The 27153-nt window shown below is 45.0% G+C and overlaps 1 long non-coding RNA gene across 1 annotated transcript in view; it reads right to left on the reverse strand.

Annotated features, from left to right (window-relative positions):
* Nucleotides 1-939: 939 nt before the first annotated feature.
* The window catches only part of LOC141080698 (uncharacterized), a 142893-nt gene continuing 116679 nt past the window's right edge, over nucleotides 940-27153 (reverse strand). The window contains exon 4 of the long non-coding RNA XR_012229006.1: nucleotides 940-3719. This is a non-coding gene — a long non-coding RNA (uncharacterized lncRNA). The remainder of the gene's footprint in view (nucleotides 3720-27153) is intronic.

A 27153-nucleotide genomic window follows, 5' to 3' on the forward strand; every position in this document is an offset into this window, starting at 1 on the left:
GTATTCTTTTCATCATTTCATCCCACTTGGAATTTCTTTATCATTTTTCAGTATATTTTATGATACACAGTATAGTTCAAACTAAAACCCATCTAAAGAAAATAAAGCTCTTGTACGGATATGTCAAAGGAAAAGTAAAAAGTTATGAGGAAAAAATGAAAGCACAAAAATCAAAAATGCTGGTCCTGAAGGGATTAAACACTCTACATAGCTACAGATATGTGTGAATTCACAACTTAAAAACAAATGAGTGTCCGAAGCAAAAAAGTGCAGCCAAACTCTAAAGTCATCTATAAGATCCAGACTGAACCAAAACGTAGGTGACTATACAGCTCTAATCACTGATGAACAAGAGAGTATAGTAGGGGGTGTAGTTCCCAGGGGGTCTTTTTCCCTGCCCCTGGGAACTACATTATGACGGGTAATTAATCGTACTTTTGCATATAGTTACTCTTCTTTTATCAGGCTTGTTCTGAGTATGCTGTTAATGACTAGGGTGATTTATACTCTTTGTATTTTATTTTTCCTGCATACAGACAACTGATATAATTTACTAGCATATTTTCTGTCCTATATGTACTTCTACCATCGGTAGGGTATTTGTTACGTTCTAGGGTTTATAGGTCACTACATTGAGGATTGATCCTCGACCCTCGTCTACTTTGTTCTGCTCATGTCTGTTATTATATGTTGCTAGTACTTATGTCTGTACATGTCAACTTTTTTATTAATAAAGAAAATTTGGTATTTTTGTATATTAGCTTAGACTCATCTCTCTCTATCTGTTATAGCTACAGATATGTGTGAATTCACAACTTAAAAACAAATGAGTGTCCGAAGCAAAAAAGTGCAGCCAAACTCTAAAGTCATCAATAAGATCCAGACTGAACCAAAACGTAGGTGACTATACAGCTCTAATCACTGATGAACAAGAGAGTATAATTTATTAAACTGTTTATTCCATAAAGAAAACAATTTTGCATATACAAAAGCATATGGATGTCGTGAAGAATGGCCGACAATTCAATAACCCCTTTATAAACTAGAGTGCACAGATATGCAAAACTATCTGTAGGTCATATGTTAGCATCTGTATTACAGATGTAAGTTACACAGCCCCGTCTGTATGGAACTCAGATAGATCAGTATAGGATAGGACCCACTTAAAGTGTGTGGGCCTTTGGGTTGCATGTGCTAAAATCCCTCTTTTTGTCTCATTGTTTGTTGATTTTGATTATTAAGAATGTATTATGTTCACCTCCTGGCCTTCTTGTGCGTGACAATGCAATATATTGGCGTTACATGTAATTATTGCTACTAATCAGTTCATTTCTAAAGTTATAAAACATTTCATTTCTTGACCTAAACAGACAGCATGTGGAAGGTTACATCATTATCTTTCGAGCGATAGTAAACAGTAAGCTTTTCTGTAAATCTTCATTTTCCCAGCAGGAATATTTAATCCATTGTGTGAATTTGTTTAACTTGAAGAGGCCGGATTGCAACCAGAATAAAAAGAGAAGCCGATAGATAGCAGGAAAGAAGAAAGGCAAATAGATGAGCTCTTTATTAAAACCATCTCGGTACATCTGGCCTGTCTGAGACTGAAAAATGCTTTATTCATTTATAGGGCAAAGTAAAACATTTTAACAGTGTGGTAATGGGAGAGTTACTCTTCGGCTTCCCTGAAGAGTCACAAGCTGTCTTAGGAACACTGGGACCAAACAAATGTTTCATTTTCTGCACTCCTTTTAACAAGATTAGCCAACATTTGCCAGTAATATGACAGAAGAGTTGTTTAGGCTTTATTCTGAAAGCTTCACTGTTGTGCACTTACCGAGAAATCTCCGCAGGTGCAGCCCTTGGGTTGGGTCCAGACGTATTTTGCAATACTCTTTGGCTGCAACCACTTTTAAATAGAAACATGATTGCACTTTATTTTAATATCACTTCTTTCTTTTTCCCCTTTTGTAAATAAATGGCGACGGCACAGACCATGTATTTATCCTTGCCAAGATTCATGCTGATGCATTAATCCCGTTGGAGTTTGCATACAGAGAACACCGTGTAAATGTACTACAAGTTCGTTAAGTCAAGCAAAACCATTAGCTAGATAAAAGTGTAAAATATTACTCAACCCGTATTTCTTAGCTACCACAGAACAGCTGAGGTATACCATGGTAATACAATGAAGGTAATATTTATGGGTGTGTAGACAAAACCTTGACAAGCATCCATAGCAATGATTCATGTTATTTTTTACTAATGGCTATAATTTATACAGATGTTTATTCTTTCATGTTAACTGATGGCTTTAATAGTTTTTTGTGCATATGCTAGGAAGATAGATGATTTATTTTAAATAGCAATTTATCATATTGGATTCGCCTTCAGTAAAAATGCTAAGTTTTGCTTTCTACACTTTCTATTAATGCAGGTGACTTGCAAGCAAAATTTGAATAATGAGAGGAGAACATTGAACTAAAAAAGTTGTACCCAATTGCTGATATTTAGGCTACAGTATCAATTAAAATTCTGATCTCAAGAATATGATGGGTGCATTGCAAGAAGCATTCTCATTGGATAGCCACACCCAGAAGCTAAATTAATGGCAAATTGCTCTGCATTTTTGACATTACACAAATTGTTGACTTTGCTAAAACAAAACTACTAATAGAGCAATACATAAAGAAATATACTGGGAGAAATTGAGTAAAAAGATCAGATGTTCTGCAAAAGGACATGCTGAAAAATGGGGGGTTTAACAAGCTGGTGTCTTATATCCACAAAGTTTGGGGTCTGGGGCAAAACAGTGACTTTGATACAAAAGTATTCTTGCCACATGAAGAATTTAGTGGGACAATTATAATTATAATGATAAGGAAATTCAGTGTATAGCGGCACTAGTGTAAGTGCATTGAGTCAGCTGCAGGTAGAACCCTAAACCACATAGGTAAATATAGGAACTAGAGGAAAGGAATAATATACCCGCGCTATGAGTCAAGGTGCATATAATAAACACTAATTGATGTTAAATACCTGTTAGATAAAGATGATTTTTCAAATGCATACAATAAGTGGACAATGGTGTCAGAAGAAGGGTATGATAGATCAGACTAAAGTGAAGAAAAAAGGGGAATATTTAATATGAATAATGTACTAGGACACTCTATAATGTAAATTACGTTTTGAGTTTGTTGTGCCCCTGAAAAATAAGAATAAGGTTGTCAAGTATTGATAAAAGGCAATACTAAATAAAGATTGGTGCCTATGAGGTTAAAAAAGAAAAATATAAAAAATATAAAAATACTTAGTGACCCTTCAAATCGTGAGTTGTCCAAGTACTAAGATGAAGCTATTGGTGGCAGGACTTCTAGAGTGGAAACTTGGTACCTGTAACAGAGGTACAGCTGTATTTAGTTTAGAATCCTAATGGTGGCAGTAATGGAAGGTTACTTAGCTGATAGTCCTCAATCGTCGACTTCCAAGTGAGTCCAGGAGCGCTGTCCTGGCTGGTGACAGATGCTCACTCAGCCGGTGCTATAGATATCCTTGCAGGGTGCTTTGCAGGACCTAGCAGGACCTTCGTGACGTTTCGGGTCACGTGACTCGATCGGTCACGGTGCCCCAAGAAGAGGTACAGATTGCAGTAGGAGCCAGAAACCAATGCGTTTCGGAGTATTGACGGATTCTTTCATCAGGGTAGGTTCCTACCGAAACTGTAAAAATGTGCAGCATCAAAAACTCATCTTGAGATCGCAGCCTTACACAAATAAATCTGATGCTAGTCATGAAAAATAGTTTTTAGTTCAAATTACACCAATATTTTAAACACTCTGCTTCTACTCTTATCTAATGAAGAATCAAACCTTAACATTGACTGCAACCCACGACTGTGTGATAGATTAAAAAAAGAGCAAACCTTAAGTACTAGCCACTAAACAGCCAATAATTATACTTGATAAAAGTTTTAATATTTTTGACCATACTTGTTATAATGGATGACTCCTACCTTTAAATAAAATATCAATAAAGCTAAGCTATTATCTATCTGTCTAAAAGATACCCTGTGTTTGTTGCCCAGTGTGAGGAGCTGGCATTATTCTAAAGACTATTGTACCAATGCACATAGAGCAGAATCCGCTGCCCTTAAGGATGCAGACTTTTTCCAGTAAAAATCTTATTGTTGTGTTATATTAGAGATTTGCCTGCTGTGTTATATTAGAGATTTGCTTGCTGTGTTTTAGTAGAGATTTGCTTGCTTGTTAGTTCATCCTCAGGAATCAATTTTTCCATTCATTGATGCTAAGCAGAAGATGTGTAGGCTGGATCTTACTACTCCCCCCTTCCCTGGGTGGGGGAAGGGTACAGACAGAGGGTGGATTCAGGAGATAAGGCAAGGTACGTGGCCTTAGCATCTTCACCTTCAGAAGTAACCCAGGGAACAGGGGAAGCTAGGGCACCACCTAGTGTTAGCGGCAGGGAAGGAGCCCCTGGTCCCGGGTTACCAAACAACAGAGTCATGACAGCAGGTGAATTTACGCAGCGTAAAAAAGAGGCATTGTTCTGCCTTCTTCCATGTACGACGCTGTGTGGATTCCAGCATACGGCTAAACCCTTCATCCACTCCCAGTAAGAAGACTGTATGGGTGCTTAAGTCTATGTTTATTGGGATGATATGGACAACAATGGGAGAGGATAACAGATGGTATAGTAGGAGAGTTTGGTGAACACAGTAATAGATGAAATCAGAGGTTGCTGAACACAATTGTGGATGAATCAGAGACTGTCGTACACAATGTGAATGTTTTGAGTAAAAACTATAAGAAGCAGACAATTCAGTATGTCAGTTCTAGCAGATAATATCACAGCAATACACAAGGTGATATCATAACAGTAAAGAGTGCTGTCATATCGGTAGCATGCATTATACAGAGGTTGAGCAATACAACATTAAACAAACAGGCTGCTAGCATTGCATTAGCTGAACAGAAAATGCATATAACTACATGCAGAGCAAGAGCATTACAAGGAACTGAAAATGCATTTCAAATATCATGGGGGGCTCCATTATGGCTACTGACACGAATGCATAGCACATAGCTGCATTAAAACCTTACCGGAATCCACGTAATATAAGCAGTGATTTTGCAGGGGAACTGGGCACATGTGAGTACATCAGAGGTCCGGCAGAAATGGCTACATGTTGCTAACCCAGGAAGGAAGAAGGGGCGGTTCAGAACAGATTAACCATTAGCGGGACAGAGGATTCCAAACTCATGAATAGGAAAAGAAGGGCAACTATGACATCTAAATTTGACAATTTAGATTTGTCTGGAGTTTTGAAACATATTGTTTAATAATATTTTTGCACTAAGCACTTTATATATAAAAATTTTTTTATACAATATTTTTTATGTGCTTTCTCATGTGCCATTAATAATGTATTTTGTCACCAGTTATTCATTGTGTCACCCAGTGTGCTTGTTTTCTGCTATCCTATTTTTGTATGGTTTGCCAAGTCTAATTTTATCTTGTATTTATTTGATTAATAAAATATAAATGTTTTAACCTTCATTGGAGGACCTTTTATCTTGTGTTCTTTGTATCTGGTTTCACGGTCCTCCGTGTTATAACCTATTTTCTGATCACTGATCAGAATAGCTAGAACAGCACTTAAGAAATGTCTTGCTGCACAGAATGGGCAGAACACTCCCCGCTTGGCATCAACAGATGCCACTATTTGGCTCTTTTGGTTGAGTGCGGTATACGCATGCTTGCAGTGATGCCAACCTTTACAAGATCCCTGGCTTGCAGGTGATTCTGACTTGTAGGACTGGGCCACAAGAAGTAGACAAGCAATGGCTCGAACAAGTGATTTCCAGGGTGAGAACCTGCTGAACCGATGAGATTCCAGGTAATAACTTGAAATCTCTGTATGCAGAGCAGACACTTGAGTATGGAGCTCTTCGTCGGCACCTGGATCCACTAATTTGAATGTATAGGGCCTGTCGATGTGGGGCATCAAACGGTACAAGAAAGCAGGGCCTGTGAACCATGTGGAGTCCTTAAGATGACTTGGAGCAACGGATCTAGCCACATGGTCTGCAGGATTGAGGTGAGTAGGTACATAGTGCCAGTGATTAGGGCAGGTGGATCTTCTTATCCTCAGTTTCCGGTTACTGTTGTAGACATAAAAGCGTCACGTTTCATTGCAGATGTATCCTAGTACCACCTTGCTATCGGTGTAGAACTCTGCATCTTTGATCTCCAGATTCATCTCATCTGAGATAAGCTCGGCCAACTCGGCTGCGAGGACAGCAGCACAGAGTTCCAGTCTGGGTATCGTGTGTTCACGGAGTGGTACCAGTTTAGTCCGGCTCATCACAAATCTGATGTGGCTCTGTTCGTCCATGTCTATGGTTTTGAGGTATGCTACTGCTGCGATCGCTTTGACTGATGCATCACAGAAGATACAAAGTCTTTGTGTCTTGACTTCTGTGGATGGCACAGGAGCATACAGTCGTTTCACACGAAGGTTTGTCAAGGACTCGAGAGAACTCCTCCACTCTTCCCACAGGTCTGCCTTTTCTGCTGGAAGTGGATCGTCCCAATCAGACGTGTCTTGGGTGAAGTCTCTTAGCACCATTTTTCCTTGGATAGTTACTGGAGCTACGAATCCCAGGGGGTCATATAGACTATTCACAAAAGAGAGAACTCCTCTGTGCGTGAAGGGTTTCTCTTCTTTGCTGATCTGGAAGGTGAAGGCATCTGTCTTTAGATCCCAAAGCAATCCAAGGCTCCGCTGCATGGGAAGGGAGTTGATGCTTAGTTCTAGGTTCTTTAGATCACTGGAATAGTCTTGAGAGGGAAAGGCTTCCATCAACTCTCGTTTGTTGGAGGAAATCTTGTGTAACCTTAGGTTAGACTGATCGAGCATTTATTGAGCCCTTTTTAGTAGACTGATTGCAGCCTCATTTGTTGGAGTGGACTTCAAACAGTCGTCTATGCAGAAGTCCTTTTCTACTAAGGATCTGACGTCTGACCCATACTTTTCTTTGCCCTCTTTGGTGGCGTTTCGGAGGCCATAGATAGCGACTGCTGGGGAAGGGCTGTTCCTGAAGATGTGCACCCTCATCCGGTATTCTGTGATGTCTTTGTCTGGATTGTTGTCAAGATACCAGAAGAACCTAGTAGTTAAGTCTTTTGTTGAGGTCTGGACCCGACAGTAGGACATCATTCAATGGTGCTTGAGTCGAATACCACTCGTATTTGACCTGGCTTCTTAGGATGGTATACTCCAAAGATGGGCAGGTGCCAACACTCCTCTGAGGGCCGAAGTGCAGGTGCAATCTCTGCGTGGTTGTTCTGGAATATCTTCCCCATGAAGGTAAAGAAGTGTTCCTTCATATCAGGTGACTTCTGAAGCTTGTGCCTGAGGGAGATGAATCTGCTGTAGACCAGTTCCCTGTTGTTGGGTAGGCGCCTTCTCTGAGTTCGAAATGGTAAAGGTGCAACCCATCTGTTCGATTTGTCCCTTGACTATTTGTCTATCCATGATGTCCAGGAACATCCTATGTTCTATGGACAGCGCTACCTTGACGTCTTCCTTTGTCTTGTGGAAGACCATACATCCCATGTGGCCTTGTTCACCTTCACAGGCATGGTCTTTGTTGGTAGATACTGAGAAAGGGCAAGGTAGGGAAGTGCTGTTTGGCAATTCCTTCACCAACAGTCTATTGTGACATGGCCGGAAGAGAGACGGGAGTCCATTTTCTAGTGTGCTGGTAAGCATACTGTTGACTGAGGCTGGCTTGTGTGCTCCTCCTAGGCAGATGTCTTCTATGATGACCCATCCAAGGTTGTGCCTCTGTGCGTACGGTGCGTTCCTGGAGCCGTTTATACATTTTCTAGCCTTGTGGACTCATAGTATGTCTCTTCCCAGAAGTAGAGCTATTGGGGTTCATGGATCCATCTCAGGTATCAGGTGGGCTGTATGCGATGGGGTGATGTGTCTTCACCTCCTGTGAAGGTATCTCTGACCTGTTGTCAGGAATCTAATTGCACTCCATGATGGTTGGTAGTGATACGCAGGTTTGGACATCTATGGACTCCACCTTGAATCTGGTAACTTTTCTCTCCTCTGTCTCAATGGTACCTGAACATGCATAGGCAGCATCAATAGTAAAAAGTTTGTCACACTTGTCAAGCACTATGATTGACATGTGTGACCAACCTGTCAATCACTTTTCCAAGTGATGCTTCAAAATGCTTGGAAAAGTGCAAGCATCCTGCAAGCCAAAAATGCTTGCAAAACGCTTGTGTTTTGCAGGAAAATGCATGCAACTTCTGCATGCCTTTTACCAGCGGCAGGGAGTTGCGGAAATGCTGCGGACAATTCCGCAGCATTTCTGCAACGTGGGCACATAGCCTAATAGGAAAAAATGGACCTTAAAATTTGTTGTGCAATTTCTACTGAGTACCCGATACCCCATATGTGGGGGGAAGGCTACTGTCTGGGCACACGCCAGAGCATGGAGTACTTTTAAAAGCAAAAATGGCTGCAATCGAGATCAGATGCCATGTCACCTTTGGAGAGCGTATCATGTGCCTTAACAGTGGAAACCCCCCCACAATTGACCCCATTTCAGAACCTTAGACCCTTCATGGAATTTAGATGTGTGGTAGCACCTTGAACCCTCAAATGCTTTGCAGAAGTTTATAACATAGAGCCATGAAATAAAAAAATATTTTTTTTCCCACAAAAATGTTCTTTTAGCCTCAAATTTTTATTTTCACAAGGATAACAGGGGAAAATTGACCCAACCATTTGTTGAGCAATTTCTTCTGAGTCCACCAATGCCCCATATGTGGGGGAAAACTACTGTTTGGGTGCATGGCATGGCTTGGAATGGAAGGAACACTGTTTGAATTTTTGAATGCAAAAATGGCTGGAATCGAGAGTGGACGCCATGCTGCATTTGAAGAGCCCCTGATGTGCCTTCAGAGTAGAAACCCCCCTCACAAGTGACACTATTTTGGAAACTAAATCCTATATAGATATGTGGTGAGCACCTTGAACCCCCAGGTGCTTCAGAAAAGTTTATAATGTAGAGCTATGAAAATAAAAAAATCAAATTTTTTCCCCAAAAATGTTCTTTTAGCCTCATTTTTTAATTTGCAGAAGGGTATCAGGAGAAAATGCACCATACAATTTATTGTGCAATTTTTCCTGAGTACGCCCATACTCCATATGTGGTCGAAAACTATTTTGAGGCACAGTGAGAAAAACTCAGATGGAAAGAAGCACATATTGGAGTTCAGATTTTGCTAGAACAGTTTGAGGGTGCCAGGTCACATTGGCAGAGCACTAAAGGTGCCAGAATAGCAAAGAAACCCCAAAAGTTACATTACTTTACAAACTACACCCCTCAATAAATTAATCTAGGGATGCAGTGAGCGTGTTGACCTCACATGTGCCTCACACAAATTTAAATCATTGGACAGTGAAGAAAAAATAATACAATTTTTAACTAAAAAATGTTGTTTTAGCAACAATTTTTTATAAGGGCTAATAGGTTAAAATGTTTGTTGTGCAATGTTTGTTGTGCAATTTCTCCTTGTGGCGCCAATACCCTACATGTAATAGGGAACTACTTTTGAGGCAGAGTGTGTGAAGATCTGAGGTTATGAGATGTAATAATCTCCTGGGCTGGTTAATGATGCAACTATTTTTTATTCCTTATGGCCTCAATTCAATGCCCCCAGTCTAAAAGATTCCCACCCTGGGACCAGTAGATTCACTGCCCCGTCTCAGGCGATACCCACTCTCTTCCAACTTTTCATTCATTGGTCAACAGATTTTGTATCTCTTGCCAGTATAATCTGTATGAAGACCAGAATAATTTGTGGATGTCTCCAGCGCTGCTGTGTACAGAAGACTTCAAATCTCAGCAATTCATTCAAGTGGTTTGAATGAATCACTGAAATTTGATGTCTTCTGTACACAGTAGCATGGGAAATATCCACAAATTATTCTTATCTTCATGCTTTTTGGTTTTATGACGTGAATCCACGGCAGCAGTACAAATGATTTTAAAGCATATATCAGGTTAGTAGAATCTGACTATGAACTTAATTGTATGTCAGATAAGACCCTATTTGCATTACTTTCTACCTAGGATTTTATCCAGTATTATCTGTAGTCACAGTCCATGTTCCTCCAGATGACTGATACCATGAACGTAGAACATGTATCCAGCTTCAGTCAGCAACAATAGTCCTTAGGATAGTTCCTTAAACCCAGGTGACATACCATGCCTGTAGCACATGTATCCAGCTCCATCCAGTAGCAATAGTCCTTAAGATAGTTCCAGAAATCCAGACAACACATAGCATGACCGTAGCACATGTATCCAGCTCCAGCCAGCAACGGCAGTCCTTAGGATAGTTCCTCCAATCCAGATTACAAATACCATGACCCTAGCACATATATCCAGCTCCAGCCAGCAATAACCCCTTAATTTCCTCTTCAGTGTCCTAAATACCTCAAGCTATTGATCCAGCATTGAACCCAGACTTTGGGACTTCTCCCCACATCTATCTGTGCATTGGTGGAGGTATTTTCCTGTGACAAAGCCCCATCACTTAAGACTGCAAATAAGACCAACTTTGTTGATGGCTCCACAGGGTCTACTACCCCATCCACACAATGGGAATAGTGACTAGTATAACAATGGCTTAAATGAGGCTCCTGAGACACTGATGAGAGTAATGAAATGATTGCTTTACCTTTACCAATCTCGTGCCTGGCCTTATGTATACATAAGGTCCAGCCCCTACGTCTTCCTCTGCTTACTGTCACTGAATGTAAACATCAATTCCTGAGGATGAACACATTCCAAGAGAGATTTGTGCACCTTAAACTGACAAGCAAGCAAATCTTTAATAAAACACAACATATACACTCACTGGCCACTTTATTAGGTACACCTGTCCAACTGTGTTTTAAGACTTAATTTCTAATCAGCCAATCACATGGCGGCAACTCAGTGCATTTAAGCATGTAGACATGGTCAAGACAATCTCCTGCAGTTCAAACCGAGCATCAGTATGGGGAAGAAAGGTGATTTGAGTGCCTTTGAACGTGGCATGATTGTTGGTGCCAGAAGGGCTGGTCTGAGTATTTCAGAAACTGCTGATCTACTGGGATTTTCACGCACAACCATCTCTAGGGTTTACAGAGAATGGTCCGAAAAAGAAAAAAAATCCAGTGAGCGGCAGTTCTGTGGCCGGAAATGCCTTGTTGATGCCAGAGGTCAGAGGAGAATGGGCAGACTGGTTCGAGCTGATAGAAAGGCAACAGTGACTCAAATTGCCACCCGTTACAACCAAGGTAGGCAGAAGAGCATCTCTGAACGCACAGTGCGTCGAACTTTGAGGCAGATGGGCTACAGCAGCAGAAGACCACACTGGGTACCACTCCTCTCAGCTAAGAACAGGCATCTGATGGCTACTTTCAGCAGGATAATGCGCCATGTCATAAAGCTCGAATCATCTCAGATTGGTTTCTTGAACATGACAATGAGTTCACTGAACTCCAATGGCCTCCTCAGTCACCAGATCTCAATCCAATAGAGCATCTTTGGGATGTGGTGGAACGGGAGATTCGCATCAGGGATGTGCAGCCGACAAATCTGCGCCAACTGTGTGATGCCATCATGTCAATATGGTCCAAAATCTCTGAGGAATGCTTCCAGCACCTTGTTGAATCTCTGCCACGAAGAATTGAGGCAGTTCTGAAGGCAAAAGGGGGTCCAACCCGTTACTAGCATGGTGTACCTAATAAAGTGGCCAGTGAGTGTATAAGATCGACATAACCGGTACTCAGTGCTGGAAAATGTCTGCATCCCTTAGAGCCGTGAACTCCTCTGTACATCTATTGGTCCAATAGTCTTTGGTCTGTGGCCAACTCCTCACACAGTGCAAGGCTAAGAAGAGAAAGAGCGCCATGATATAGTGCAGATTTTACTGTTATGGTTTTTGGGGGCCATGACCAATTGGAAGAGCCCTTGAGGTGCCAGACCAGCAGAACCCCTCATAAGTGACCCTATTTTAGAAACTACACCTCTCAATAAAGTCATTAAAGGGTGCAGTGATCATATTGACACCATGGGTGCATCACATAATTTTATACCATTGGGCAGTGAAGAAAAAATAATTAAATTTTAACACAAAAAATTAATTTTAGCCACAGATTTTATATTATCACACAGGAAAATGGGTAAAAATGGCACCAAAATTTGTCACACAATTTCTGCTGAACATGGAAGTACCCCATATGTGGCTTTACAGTACAGAGCAGAAGGAGCGTTATTTTCCTCATGGTGCTCAGATTTTTCTATAATAGTTTGCAAACTCCATATACAGAGCCTCTAAGTGCTAGAAGAGCAAAATACCCCCTACTAGTGACCCTATTTTGTAAATAATACCCATCCCAAACATGTGAATGCTATATGTGTTTTTAGCACACTGTGGGGCTTAGAAGGAAGAGGGGCATTTGGATTTGGGAGCGCCAAATTTGCTGGATTTCTTTTGGGGTTGAGGAGCCATAGTGCTTTTCAAGAGCCTTTGTACTACCAGTTATGTGGAAGCCCCCTATATTTCCATTGACAGATGATGGACCTGAGTGGGGGTCTTATTGGGGATTGATGTAAAGCTTTTGTAGGGAGCATTTTACATAACATTTTTATCATGTCTATACTGTGCTCAACATTAAGAAGTAACATTGCCGACTGCCGCAGTGTTTTCTTTGACTGGTCTCCCTGAGGTCAGTTATTGTTTCGTGATGTTGGTCTACTAGGCATTGCTCCCACCTAGCCAGAATCCTACTCCACACTGATGAGGGGCAACACCCTGAAACAGCTGTCTGTGGATGGATACCTGGCCTTGGCATTTCCCCTGTCATATCTGTAAACTCGTAAAGAGCTGGATATTGACTTAAAGGGCCACTTAATATGGTGGTAATGGTGGTTTCCGAAAGGAGCCACTCCTTGGCTGGGTCCTTCACCGGAGGAAGATATTGCTAGTCCCATGTTTGAGACTCTTAACTGAGGCTCCACAGACTTTATTTGCATATTCATATGTGTTTTTAGCACACTGTGGGGCTTAGAAGGAAGAGGGGCATTTGGATTTGGGAGCGCCAAATTTGCTGGATTTCTTTTGGGGTTGAGGAGCCGTAGCGCTTTTCAAGAGCCTTTGTACTACCAGTTACGTGGAAGCCCCCTATATTTCCATTGACAGATGATGGACCTGAGTGGGGGTCTTTTTGGGGATTGATGTAAAGCTTTTGTAGGGAGCATTTTACATAACATTTTTATCATGTCTATACTGTGCTCAACATTAAGAAGTAACATTGGGGTTTCCATCTAAATCTCTGAATAACATTATTCAGATGAAACCCCTGAGGGATCCATTCACTATAATGAAGCAGAGTAGTTACTCTGGACTCCATCTGGCCTCTGTTCAGTGGTGTCATTCTTTTCAGAAGTGTACAAAACTGTGGCCGACTGTGCTTTTGCTTTTATGCATGCCTAAAAAAACAGACAGTGCCGGGTCATAGGCCAGACTACATCCACAGTGTCTTCATCTGCCTCATTATAAGGAATCTTCCACTGCGGGTTCCCTCTGTATCACATATTTCACAGATTTACATGGAAACCCCGATGTAAAAGCTCAACGTAGAGTGCAGGATAAATGTGAGATGAACCTTACTGCTAACTTTGGGAGGCAGAATAAACAAATAAGTAGTAGGTCAATAACTGGTTTTATTTATGTTTTTGCCTTTCCTCATGCAGCGTAAGTGATTAGATGATACAGTGACACCAGATTCATATTTTTTTATGCTTGGCTGCTGTCATACACTAAAAAATGCTTTTTTTGCAAAAAACTAATTTTTGCATTGCCATATTTTGAAAGCTATAAGTCATTGGGGCTTGTTTTTAGCAGGGTGAGTTGACGTTCTTATTGCTACCATTTTCAGGCACATAACATTTTTTGATCACTTTCTATTCCAATTTCTGGGAGGCAGAATTAACAAAAACCAAAACCAGCAATTCAGGAATTGTTTTCTTTGTTTTTTTTGTGCTGTTTGGTATATGGCAAAATTTATAAAGCAGCTTTATTCTTCGCGTCAGTATGATTACAGCAATACCACATTTGTGTCATTTTTCATGTTTCTGGCGCTTTTACAGAATAAATTCTATATAAAAAATAATTATCTTTGAATTGTTGTGTTCTGAAAGCTATAACTTTACTTTTTCCGCTGATGGAGCTGTATGGCAGCTTGTTTTTTGTGGGACAATATGTCATTTTCAGCTATACTATTTTTATTTACTTTTGTTTTTTGATCACTTTTTTTTTCCACTTTTTTACAGCAGTATGATGAAAAACCATAGTTTACCACTTTTGTAACTGTGTTCACTGAAGGGGTTAACTAGCATGACAGTTTTATAGGTCGGATGATTCTTGACACAGCGATACCAAATATGAACGTTTTTGTTTATTTTTTTTTACAAAAAAAGTGTATATATTGGTATAATATGTTTTTTTTAATTATTTTGTCATTTTTAAAACAGAAATATTTTTACATTTTCTTTTACTTTTTTAAAAAACTTTTTTACTTAGTCGCTCTATGGGATTTTCACTTTTTTTTACTTTGATCGTTGGTATAAAGCTTTGCAATGCCCAGCATTACAATGCATTATACTAGAACAGACTCTTCTTAGACCATGCTCTGAGCGTGGACTAAGAAGCTTTCCATAGCTTGGTGATCTGGGAAGTGAAGCAATGTGGAAGGAAAAAATTAACATTTATTTTTTTTCCACAAAAAATTTACTTTAGACCCAAACTTTTTTGTGCAATATCTGCTGAATATGCCAATACCTTATTTGTGGGGGAAGTCTACTGTCTGGGTGAATGGCAGGGCTCAGAAGGAAAGGAGTGCCATTTCACTTTTTTAATGTCAAATTTGCTGGAATAATTAGCCCATGCCATATTGCATTTGCAGAACCCCTGATGTGCCTAAACAGTGGAAACCCCCCACAAGTGACCCCATTTTGGAAATGACACCTCTCTAGGATTTTATCCAGGGGTATAGTGAGCATTTTGAACCCACAGGTACAACACAGAACTTGATAACATTAGGTCGTCATATTGAATACGTTGTCATTAGTGTTGAGCGCAAGTGCTTGATACTCCAGTTTGCATCGGGTGCTCGGATATGCACCGAATATCGCGGATGCTCGAGTGACATGCTCAAGTCCCTGCCCCGCATGCTTTGCGGCTGTTAGACACCCAAAAAAAATGCAGGGATGCGTGATACCAAGTGTATACCTGAGCACTCGATGCAAATTCGAGAAGCGAGCACTCGCGCTCAAAGCTAGTTGTCATATCGTCATTTTTTTACTTTTGAAAAAAATATAATTCTAACCCAAACCCTAGCACACCACATACCCCAACCCCAACACATCTCTAAACCCGACCCTAGCACAGCCCTATCCCCAACCCTAACACAGGCCTAAGCCCAACCCTAACTCCAACTGCAAAGAATGGAAAATATATATATATACAGTTGTGGCCAAAAGTATTGACACCCCTGCAATTCTGTCAGATAATACTCAGTTTCTTCCTGAAAATGATTGCAAACACAAATTCTTTGGTATTATCTTCATTTAATTTGTCTTAAATGAAAAAACACAAAAGAGAGTGAAGCAAACAGCAAAACATTGATCATTTCACACAAAACTCCAAAAATGGGCCAGACAAAAGTATTGGCATCCTCAGCCTATTACTTGGTTGCACAACCTTTAGCCAGGGCCGGCCCGAGAGATTTCGGTGCCCTAGGCGAAACTATTTTGTTGCGCCCCTACTATTCTTGGCAGTAGATGAAAACTTGGGATATAAATTTAGGAGCAAAATAAACCACAACAACAATGATTAATTAACTCTCTCCTAACTCTTTAATCTTCTGAGAAGTTGTATAGGACAAATATATACAAAGTAATCAATAACACAAAACAAAAACGACCATAGGTAATTAAAATTTAAAGTAGAAGAGCTGCGCCTGTCAGATCCATTGTTCCTGACGGAGGGTTAAGTATACGTATTTTTTTCTCTCGGGCGCCCGCTTAGTGTAGTGTGTGCTAAGTGTGCATTTTTGGTTGTTTGCTTTGCCAACATTTGAAAACTTAGGAGCAAAATAAACGCGCGGGATCAAACACCTGTCAGCAGATGATGCAAACGACTCACGTCCGTAGTTTAGCGCCTCCTTTCCGTGCGCAAATTGAAGCTCAACGGTTTTTCTTTTAAATTTATGGTAAAAAAATTTATGTACACTTTTCTTTCCATCCCTAAAACTTTTTGCCTTTTGAAAAGATTTTTTAGAATTTTTTCTATTTTTTCTCTGGCGCCCCTTTTGGGTCGGCACCCTAGGCGGCCGCCTAGTTCGCCTATACGTTCGGGCCGGCCCTGCCTTTAGCCAAAATAACTGCGACCAACCGCTTCCGGTAACCATCAATGAGTTTCTTACAATGCTCTGCTGGAATTTTAGACCATTCTTCTTTGGCAAACTGCTCCAGGTCCCTGATATTTGAAGGGTGCCTTCTCCAAACTGCCATTTTTAGATCTCTCCACAGGTGTTCTATGGGATTCAGGTCTGGACTCATTGCTGGCCACCTTAGAAGTCTCCAGTGCTTTCTCTCAAACAATTTTCTAGTGCTTTTTGAAGTGTGTTTTGGGTCATTGTCCTGCTGGAAGACCCATGACCTTTGAGGGAGACCCAGCTTTCTCACACTGGGCCCTACATTATGCTGCAAAATTTGTTGGTAGTCTTCAGACTTCATAATGCCATGCACACGGTCAAGCAGTCCAGTGCCAGAGGCAGCAAAGCAACCCCAAAACATCAGGGAACCTCCGCTATTATAATTGAGTCACCGTAGGAGGCGAAAACAGAAATGCTAGCTAGTCCTGAAAACCAGAGAAGTTGGCAACTATCAGATTGCAGACCCCTGAACCTATCAACACAACTAGCAGTAGCCGTGGGGGGTTCCTACGATGACCTAGACCCCTCGATCACAGCCGGAGAGATACATAGGCCTAAAGAAGGAAAGGGGAAATCTAACTGCCCCAGAGCAGACCCCAAAGCAAAAGGCAGCCCCCCACATATAATGACGGTGAAGCAAGATGAAAACACTTACACAGACAGAAAGACAGGCTGCGCAAAGACGGGGCCCAAAAACTACCTAGATAGGAACGGATAGGAAGGCTGCTGTCTGCAATCTGCCAAAACCCTATCAGAGACAAAAGCCAACAAGCTGATATAAAAAAAGGCCCTGAAGCAACTAAGCTTCAAAAACTAAATCAGCACTCAGGTACTTTCAGAAGACAGAGCTTTATGAACACTGCACACTCCAGCAGGGAGTGGCAGAATCCAAAAAGCAAGAAAAACAAAAACAAATCTTAGATGCAAAAAGGCAAAACAGAAAACTTAGCTTTAGGAGAGCAGGAATCAGACTGGTGTCCAAGAGTCCACAGAGAAATCACCCGCAGGGCAGAAAGGGCGTAGGCTGCCTTAAATCCAGTCAGTGACTCCACTCAGCCAATCGTCTTCATTAGTCCCAGGTGCCTGATAATCAGGCTCACTACCTTCCTTCACTAGAATAGGGAGTTCACCAGGCCTCAGTGACGAAGGGGAAAATGAACTCACAACAGTACCCCCCCTTGAGGAGGGGTCACCTGACCCTCAACAACGCTACCAGGGTGATCAGGGTGAGCCCGATGAAAGGCACGCACCAATCTTTTGGCATGAATATCAGAGGCAGAGACCCAGGAATTATCCTCCTGACCATAACCCTTCCACTTAACCAAATACTGGAGTCTCCGTCTAGCCAGACGGGAATCCAGAATTTTCTCTACCTCATATTCCAAGTTACCTTCAACCAATACAGGGTCCGGAGGTGCCACCTCAGGCACAACTGGCTCAACAAACCTCTTCAACAAGGACTTATGGAACACATTATGGATCTTAAATGTGACAGGAAGAGCCAAACAAAAAGGGACCCGATTAATAATCTCCAAAATCTTGTAAGGTCCAATAAATCTAGGCTTAAACTTAGGAGAAGCCACCTTCATAGCAATATTTTTTGATGATAACCACACCATATCACCAATCTTAAACTGGGGACCAAAGGTCCTATGTCGATTAGAAAACCGCTGGGCCTTTTCTTGGGAGAGAGATAACTTATCCACCACTTGGTCCCAGATCTGGTGCATTCTCTCCACCACAGTGTCAACACCTGGGCAGGCAGAAGGCTCCACCTGCCCTGAAGAAAATCGAGGGTGAAAACCAAAGTTACAAAAAAAAGGTGACATCAAAGTGGCAGAACTAGCTCTATTATTTAAAGCAAATTCGGCCAAGGGCAAAAATGAAACCCAATCATCCTGATCAGCGGAAATAAAACATCTCAAATACGACTCCAAGGTCTGGTTTGTTCTCTCTGTCTGCCCATTGGTCTGAGGGTGAAAAGCAGAGAAGGACAACTGAATTCCCAACTTGGAACAGAACGTCCTCCAAAATTTAGACACAAATTGAACTCCTCTGTCAGATACAATGTTCTCAGGAATCCCGTGCAAGCGAACCACCTGTTGCAAAAACAGAGGCACCAACTCAGCGGAAGATGGCAACTTAGGGAGTGATACAAGATGAACCATCTTAGAGAACCTATCACAAATCACCCAAATAACAGTCATTCTTTGAGAGACCGGCATATCAGAAATGAAATCCATTGAAATATGGGTCCATGGCCTCCTGGGGACCGGCAAAGGCATCAACAACCCACTAGAGCGAGAACAAGATTTAGACCGGGAGCAAGTCCCACAGGACTGCACAAAATTCCTGACATCATGAGACAAGGTGGGCCACCAAAAAGAGCGACTCACCAGATCTCTAGTACCAAAAATACCTGGATGACCAGCCAATGCAGAGCAATGAACTTCAGACATCACTCTCTTCTTCCACTGGTCAGGAACATACAACTTTCCACTGGGGCAATGCTCAGGTTTGTCCTCCTGGAACTCTTGCAGAGCAAGTCTCCAATCGGGCGAGATGGCAGAAAGAACTACCCCTTCGCCTAAGATGGTGGCAGGCTTGGTCACCACAGGAGAATCAGCAAAGAAACTCCTAGAGAGGGCGTCAGCCTTGACATTCTTAGTTCCAGGAAGGAAAGAGACCACAAAATCAAAACGTGTAAAAAACAAGGCCCACCTAGCCTGTCTAGGGTTCAAGCGTTTAGCCGACTCTAGGTAAATCAAATTTTTGTGGTCAGTGAGGACCACAACTTGATGTTTGGCTCCCTCCAACCAATGTCTCCACTCCTCAAATGCCCATTTCATGGCCAACAGTTCCCGATTCCCCACATCATAGTTACGTTCAGATGAAGAGAACTTACGGGAAAAGAAAGCACAGGGATTCATTTTAGATGTTACCGGATCCTTTTGGGACAACACCGCTCCTGCACCAATCTCAGAAGCATCCACCTCTACCTGGAACGGGAGTGAGACATCAGGCTGCCGCAGAACCGGGGCGGAGGTAAATCTACGCTTCAGCTCCTGAAAGGAAGCAACCGCCTCCGGAGACCAATTCAACACATCCGCACCCTTCCTGGTCAGGTCAGTCAATGGTTTGGCAATACTAGAAAATTTTGCTATAAATTTCCGATAAAAATTAGCAAAACCCAAAAACTTCTGGAGGGCCTTCAAAGAAGTGGGCTGAACCCAATCATAAATGGCCTGTACCTTGGCCGGGTCCATTTCAATAGTTGACGAAGACAAAATAAATCCCAAAAAAGAAATTCTCTGTACTCCAAAAAGGCATTTTGATCCTTTGACATACAGAGAATTCTCTCTCAAGATCCGGAACACAGTCCGAATATGTTCCACATGAGAATCCCAATCCTAGGAGAAGATCAAAATATCATCCAGATAGATAATCAAAAATTTATCGACAAAGTCTCGGAAAATATCGTTCATGAAGCACTGGAAGACAGAAGGGGCATTAGTGAGCCCAAAAGGCATCACCAGGTACTCAAAATGTCCCTCCGGAGTATTAAACGCCGTCTTCCATTCATCCCCCTGCTTAATGCGGATAAGATTATACGCCCCCCTGAGATCAAGCTTGGTAAACCAGCAAGCACCTCTGACTGTAGAGAATAGATCCGAAATCAGGGGTAACGGATACTGATATTTAATAGTAATTTTATTGAGGGCACGATAATCAATACAAGGTGTTAGCACCGCTCCCACCGCTCCCTGCTCCCCGGCTGTACTCACCGCTCCCGCTCCTGGTCCGGCTTCCTCCTCAGTCTCTGCTTTGACGCGCGCCCCCGCTCTGCGCGCTTTCCGGCAGCTGGTCTCCCGACGTCCTCCTCCACTTCCCTCGGCCGCGCGCATGGTACCTCTGCGCACGCGCCGGAGGGTTAGATCGTGCGCCTATGGCAGTCTGTCGGCGTGACCTGCTCGGACCTCCGCCCGACCTATCAGCGCCCTCCACTAGGTATTTCAGGCCGCCCTCCCCTAGGGGAGGCGCCTGACTATTGAGTTATTGTCTCTTGTGTCGAGGCCGTGCTCGCTGCTGTAGCAGCTGCTATCCTTTTAACCCTCTGTGCTGCCTGCCTTTGTGCTCCCTGTCCCTGTGCTCCCCGTCTCTGTGCTTCCTGCTGTGCCATCGTGTTATCGCTGTGTCTCCTGCTCCTGCCCGCTGTTTAACCCTCTGTGTCCTCTCTCCTTTTAGTGTTGCTCCCTTTCCTGCCTCCTGCTGGTCCCGCCGTCCCACCTTCCACTCCTTCCGCCTACGGATCCCGGTGTATCCGTCTCCTCCTCGGATCTCCCACTACTCCTCTTCATCGCTCACCCTCTTGAGCCGACCCCTGGTCCTGGCTGCCGTGGCGCTTGAACTCCCCGAGTCTGTTCCCTAACGATCCCTGTATAGGGGTCGGTCCACTTGGTGTGCTCGCTCGGGGAGGGTTCGGCGTCACGGCCCAGTGGGTCCACTCTCGCTTCCGGCACCCGAAGTGTAACAGAATAGTCAGGCCATGGACCCCGCCGGGGCCGCCGCCCAAAAGGAGTTGGTATTCCTGAGGGAGAACCAGACTCGAATTATGTCTTTTATGAAGACCATGGATTCCCGCCTGTCGGCCTTACAGGCCGCTGACCCTGGCAACGCCTCCCAACTGGCCAGCCTCCAGCAGGAGCTGGTTCAGCAACGAGACACCCAATCCCACATCCTCTCTTACATGGCCTCGGTCGACGATTGTTTGCTGTCCCTGCAGTCGGCTGCCGCGCGCGATCCGTCCCGCGGTTCCGATTCCGTACCTGCCCCGTCACCCAGGCTGGGTAAACCGCCTCGGTACGGCGGCGACCCAAAGTTGTGCAGGGGCTTTCTAAATCAGTGCAGGTTGCATTTCGAACTATTGCCCCAACAGTATCCCACTGATCGGGCCAAGGTGGCCTTTATTGTGTCCCATTTGGAGGGAGAGGCCCTCTCCTGGGTGAATCCTCTGTGGGAGCGGGACGATCCCGTAGTCTCTAGTGTCCAGAACTTCATGGACACTTTCCGTAGAGTCTTTGACGAGCCCGGTCGGGTAGCTTCCGCCACGGAGTCCCTTTTCTGCCTCACTCAGGGTACCCTTACGGTCGGACAATATGCCATCCGGTTCCGTACCTTGGCCTCTGAGTTGGGGTGGAATAACGAGGCTTTGGTCGGGGCCTTCTGGCGTGGTCTCTCCGGCAAAATCAAAGACGAACTGGCAGGGCGTGATACCCCGACCACCTTGGAGGATCTTATTTCTCTGGCCACACGAATTGACCTCCGGTTCCAGGAACGCGCTAGAGAGGCTGCGAGAGAGAGGCGTCCGCTCAGACCATCTGCTTCTTTTCACAGGCCGTCCAGTCCTCGTCCTCCTGGTCCATCCTCCAGTCTGGCACCAGAGCCGATGCAGGTGGATCGAGTCAAGTTGGCTGAACAGCGCCGTAAGGAGAGACTGATGGAGGGTTTATGCCTGTATTGTGGCAGCGCATCCCACTTCCTGTGTTCTTGTCCTGAGAGGCCGGGAAACTCCTCCACCTAGGGCAGGTAAGAGAGGCCGACCTAGGTGTATCTCACTCCTCTCATCCCCTTACCCTTTCGGTTCAGCTGGTTTTTGGTCAGAGACGTGGCTCGGAGGTGGCCTATGTGGACTCGGGCGCGGCGGGGAACTTCATGAGATTGAAGGAGGTGAGGAAGTACCGGATTCCCGTTATTACCCTGAAAACTCCACGTGTTATCGCCTCCGTAGATGGAAGACCCCTACAGGAGTCCGTGTCCCTGGTTACGGAGGAGGTGTGTCTGCAAATCGGGGCCTTGCACCGGGAGCGGATCGCATTCTACGTTCTTCCCGACTTAGGCCATGCCTTGCTACTTGGCCTACCCTGGCTTCGAACACACGAACCCGTCCTGAATTGGCATTCCGGGGAGGTCCTCCGCTGGGGACATCCCTGCCAGGAGAGATGCCTGAGGTCTGTGCGTCCAGTCAGTCCTCCTCCAGTCTCCTCGGGTCCTGGGGGCTTACCAGCCACATACTGGTCATTCTCAGACGTGTTTGATAAGAAGGAGGCGGAGATCCTTCCTCCGCATCGCCCGTATGACTGCCCTATCGAGCTACGACCCGGGACCATTCCGCCCCGTGGGCGAATTTATCTCTTGTCCCCAGCTGAGACTGCGGCCATGTCTGAGTACATTCGTGAGAATTTAGCCAGAATTTTCATACGGAAGTCTTCTTCGCCTGCCGGAGCCGGGTTTTTCTTTGTGAAGAAGAAAGACGGTTCTCTCCGTCCTTGCATCGATTTCCGGGGTTTGAACGACATTACTGTAAAAAACAAGTATCCCTTGCCTCTCATCCCAGAACTCTTTGATCGGCTGCGTGGGGCCCGCATCTTCTCGAAGTTGGATTTACGCGGAGCCTACAACCTCGTCCGCATCCGTCCGGGTGACGAATGGAAGACCGCCTTCAACACCCGGGACGGGCATTACGAATATCTGGTCATGCCCTTCGGTCTCTGCAACGCTCCCGCGGTGTTCCAGGAATTCGTCAACGATATCTTCCGAGATCTATTATACTCCTGCGTGGTGGTGTATCTGGACGACATCCTTATTTTTTCCTCGGATCTGGCTTCTCACAGGAGGAGCGTTCGACTGGTTCTACAACGCCTACGGGAGAATCACCTCTACGCGAAGCTGGAGAAGTGTCTCTTTGAGCAGTCTTCCTTACCCTTTTTGGGGTACATTGTTTCTGATTCTGGTCTGGAGATGGATCCTGGAAAGCTGTCGGCAATTCTTCAGTGGCCCCGGCCAGTGGGAGTCAAGGCGATTCAAAGGTTCCTCGGCTTCGCCAATTATTATCGCCAATTTGTGCCACATTTTTCATCCATCATCAGACCTATCTCCAGTCTCACTCGCAAAGACGTCAGCCCCTCGTCCTGGTCTCCGGAGGCTGAAGAGGCCTTCTCCTGTCTGAAACAAGCCTTTGCAACGGCACCTGTTTTACACCGACCCGAGGCTACCAAGCCATTCATTCTGGAGGTGGATGCCTCTTCCATCGGAGCAGGTGCAGTGCTTTCTCAGAGATCCCCATCCGGCCGACTGGTTACCTGCGGGTTCTTTTCGAAAGCCTTCTCTCCAGCAGAGTGTAACTACTCCATCGGGGATCGTGAACTGCTGGCCATAAAATTGGCGTTGGAGGAGTGGCGCTACCTCCTTGAGGGGTCGGTCCACCCGTTTACCATCTTTACCGATCACAAGAACCTGGCATATCTCCAGTCGGCCCAGAGACTTAATCCTCGACAAGCCAGATGGTCTCTATTCTTCGCTCGGTTCGATTTCAAGCTGCATTTCCGCCCCGGGCCAAAGAACTTCAAGGCGGATGCATTGTCCCGGTCTCTGCAGTCTCCTGATTTGGTGGAGGAACCGACTCACATCATCGATCCTGCCAAGATCATCACGGTGGCCCCGGTGAGACTGATTACTCCTCCCCCAGGCAAGACCTACGTGCCCGAGGCAGACAGGAAAAAGGTACTGCATTGGGGACATTCCTCTAAAGTTTCTGGACATGTCGGAGTCAAAAAGACAATGGAGCTCATTGCTCGTTTTTACTGGTGGCCCTCTCTCCACCAGGATGTGTCTGACTTCATGGCATCCTGTTCCTCTTGTGCCAAGGTCAAGGTTCCTAGGCGATCACCCTCCGGCCTTCTGCTTCCCCTGCCGATTCCCTCAGTCCCTTGGCAACATATCACTTTGGATTTCATTACGGATCTACCTGACTCTTCCGGATATACAACTATCCTGGTAACTGTCGACCGCTTCTCCAAGATGGCCCATTTCACGCCTCTTCCAGCCTTGCCCTCCGCCCCAGAGTTGGCGAAGATTTTTATCCAGCACATCTTTCGCCTCCACGGCTTTCCGAAGCATATTGTGTCTGATCGAGGCGTACAATTCACCTCGCGATTCTGGAGAGCCTTATGTAAGCTTCTGGAGGTAAGGTTGGACTTTTCCTCCGCGTACCATCCTCAGTCCAATGGCCAAGTGGAACGCATTAATCAGGTACAAGCGACATATTTACGGCAGTTCACCAACGCTCATCAGGATAACTGGGTCCATCTCCTCCCCTGGGCAGAGTTCTCCTACAATAATCACCCCAGCGAGTCTTCAGCCATGTCTCCATTCTTCGTGGTGTTTGGGATGCATCCTGGTATCCCGCTACCTATTTCCACTACCTCTGGTGTGCCTTCAGCAGATTCTCTGACCCTGGAGTTCTCTAAGATCTGGTCTGAGACTAAGGAGGCTCTCAAAAAGTCTGGGGAGCGCATGAAAAGACATGCTGACAAAAGACGCTTGGACTCTCCGATCTACCTCCCGGGTCAACAAGTTTAGCTTTCGGCCAAGTACATTAGGCTAAAGCTCCCTTCTCACAAACTGGGACCTCGCTACATTGGACCTTTCAAGATTCTCAAACGCATAAACAACGTATCTTACAAACTGGAGTTACCCGTCTCGCTTCGGATCCCCAACTCCTTCCACGTCTCTCTCCTTAAGCCAGTTGTCTTGAATCGGTTCCACCCGGCTCCCAACCATTCTCCTCTACCTGTCTGTTCTGATGATATCTTTGAGGTAAGAGACATTTTGGCCTCGAAAAAAGTCAGGGGTAAAACTTTTTTCCTAATCGATTGGAAGGGTTTCGGTCCTGAGGAGAGATCTTGGGAGTCACAGGAAAACATCAATGCTCCACGCATTCTTAAGAGGTTTTTAGCCAGACGCAGTGGAGGGGAGGGTAAGAGAGGGGGTACTGTTAGCACCGCTCCCACCGCTCCCCGCTCCCCGGCTGTACTCACTGCTCCCGCTCCTGGTCCGGCTTCCTCAGTCTCTGCCTTGACGCGCGCCCCCGCTCTGCGCGCTTTCCGGCAGCTGGTCTCCCGACGTCCTCCTCCACTTCCCTCGGCCGCGCGCATGGTACCTCTGCGCACGCGCCGGAGGGTTAGATCGTGCGCCTATGGCAGTCTGTCGGCGTGACCTGCTCGGACCTCCGCCCGACCTATCAGCGCCCTCCACTAGGTATTTCAGGCCGCCCTCCCCTAGGGGAGGCGCCTGACTATTGAGTTATTGTCTCTTGTGTCGAGGCCGTGCTCGCTGCTGTAGCAGCTGCTATCCTGTTAACCCTCTGTGCTGCCTGCCTTTGTGCTCCCTGTCCCTGTGCTCCCTGTCTCTGTGCTTCCTGCTGTGCCATCGTGTTATTGCTGTGTCTCCTGCTCCTGCCCGCTGTTTAACCCTCTGTGTCCTCTCTCCTTTTAGTGTTGCTCCCTTTCCTGCCTCCTGCTGGTCCCGCCATCCCACCTTCCACTCCTTCCGCCTACGGATCCCGGTGTACCCGTCTCCTCCTCGGATCTCCCACTACTCCTCTTCATCGCTCACCCTCTTGAGCCGACCCCTGGTCCTGGCTGCCGTGGCGCTTGAACTCCCCGAGTCTGTTCCCTAACGATCCCTGTATAGGGGTCGGTCCACTTGGTGTGCTCGCTCGGGGAGGGTTCGGCGTCACGGCCCAGTGGGTCCACTCTCGCTTCCGGCACCCGAAGTGTAACACAAGGCCTTAAAGAACCATCCTTCTTGGTCACAAAAAAAAACCCGGCACCTAAGGGTGAAGAGGATGGTCTAATATGACCCTTCTCCAACGCCTCCTTAATATAGGACCACATAGCCTCGTGCTCGGGTACAGATAAATTGAAGAGCCGACCCTTAGGAAATTTACACCCCGGGTTTAGTTCAATTGCACAGTCATAACTCCTATGAGGAGGCAAGGACGCAGACTCATTCTCACTAAATACATCATAGTAGTCCGCCAAATAGTCAGGAACCTCATGCGACTGAGGAGAGGTGGAAAAAACCGGAGCCTCACTAAAGGTACACCGGCAACCCCAACTCACCACAGACACAGATTTCCAATCCAAAACTGGATTATGAATCTGCAACCAGGGAAACCCCAGAACAACGGCATCATGCAGACCATGCAACACCAAAAATCTGCAATTTTCTTGGTGGTCTGGGGCGACCCGCATGACCAACTGGGTCCAAAACTGAGGTTTATTTTTCGCCAAAGGAGTAGCATCAATCCCCCTCAAAGGGATAGGCGTCTGCAGAGGTGTCAACGAAAATCCACAACGTTTAGCAAAATCCAAGTCCATTAGGTTTAGCGCTGCTCCCGAATCCACAAAAGCCTTGGCGGAAAATGTGGACAGGGAACAGATCAGAGTAATCGCCAAAAGAAACTTAGGCTGAACCCCACCAACAGAAAACGTGTGTGCAAAGCGTTTCTCACGTTTAGGGCAAACAGAAATAACATGTGAGGCATCTCCACAGAAAAAACACAGCTTATTACACCTTCTGAATTCCTGACGTTGCGCCTTAGACAAAACTCTATCACATTGCATAGGTTCAGACGTCTGTTCAACCGGTGGCAACACCTCTCGTGTAATCCTGCGATCACGTAAACGCCGATCAACCTGAATGGCTAAAGA

Source organism: Dendrobates tinctorius, unplaced genomic scaffold, assembly GCF_039654945.1.
Source record: "Dendrobates tinctorius isolate UK_male_01 unplaced genomic scaffold, ASM3965494v1 ptg000004l, whole genome shotgun sequence".
NCBI lineage: Eukaryota > Metazoa > Chordata > Amphibia > Anura > Dendrobatidae > Dendrobates > Dendrobates tinctorius.